Source organism: Chinchilla lanigera, unplaced genomic scaffold (genome assembly GCF_000276665.1).
Source record: "Chinchilla lanigera isolate Chin_1 unplaced genomic scaffold, ChiLan1.0 scaffold00076, whole genome shotgun sequence".
Classification (NCBI taxonomy): domain Eukaryota; kingdom Metazoa; phylum Chordata; class Mammalia; order Rodentia; family Chinchillidae; genus Chinchilla; species Chinchilla lanigera.
In genome coordinates, this window is record NW_004955477.1 from 1069597 (window position 1) to 1070371 (window position 775).

The following is a 775-nucleotide window of genomic DNA, read 5'->3' on the forward strand; positions in this document are numbered from 1 at the left end:
AAACCTGAATACTGAAGTTTTGGTTTGGAGAAAGCAACTCTGTATTAACATATTTTGTCTTAAAAGAAAAGCATAACGACGTGTGCCACAGGTTTGTCACCACTGTTCTAGGGGGCTCGGCAGAGGGCGAAGTGATGCGGGCCCATTCTTGTGGTTTGGTAAAGGGAGTCTAGGCTTTGGCCTTGGGCTAGAGTTTCCGGTTACTGCTGAAAACACTGAAGACTGAATCAGCACTTCACCGTGGAAATGATCTCAGGATGAGGCCATTTGGCTCTGAGTATGGGGGAAGCCAGCAAGGGGACTCTCAGGTTTTCTACTTGTCCTCATGATGCCTCTTTACACAGGTCAGGCAACTCCATCCAGAGATGTCCCACCTAGCTGTCATCACTGTCCTCATGAATGGAATCCTACTCAGGATATGTGACATCACTGACCCTAGTATAGGAGAGGAGTGAGAAAGAAAGCCCTTCAGGATTGCTGATCACACTCCTCCAGTGTGGCTGGCACCTTTAGCTGATGCTGAACTTCAAAATGCCCTGAGGCCAATGTGCACTTTCTTTCTGGGGTTGGAAAAGTGCTGGCCGCTATTATTTTCTACCTTATTTCTTCAGCTTCTATTGCCATATAATATTACAAGTTATTTCCCCAAGTCTCAAAGTAGGTGATATATACATATATACTACATATACATAACTACATACACTACATATACTACATATATATAACATATATACATATATATAAAACTAAGAAAAAAATACTAAAGAGAGAATTA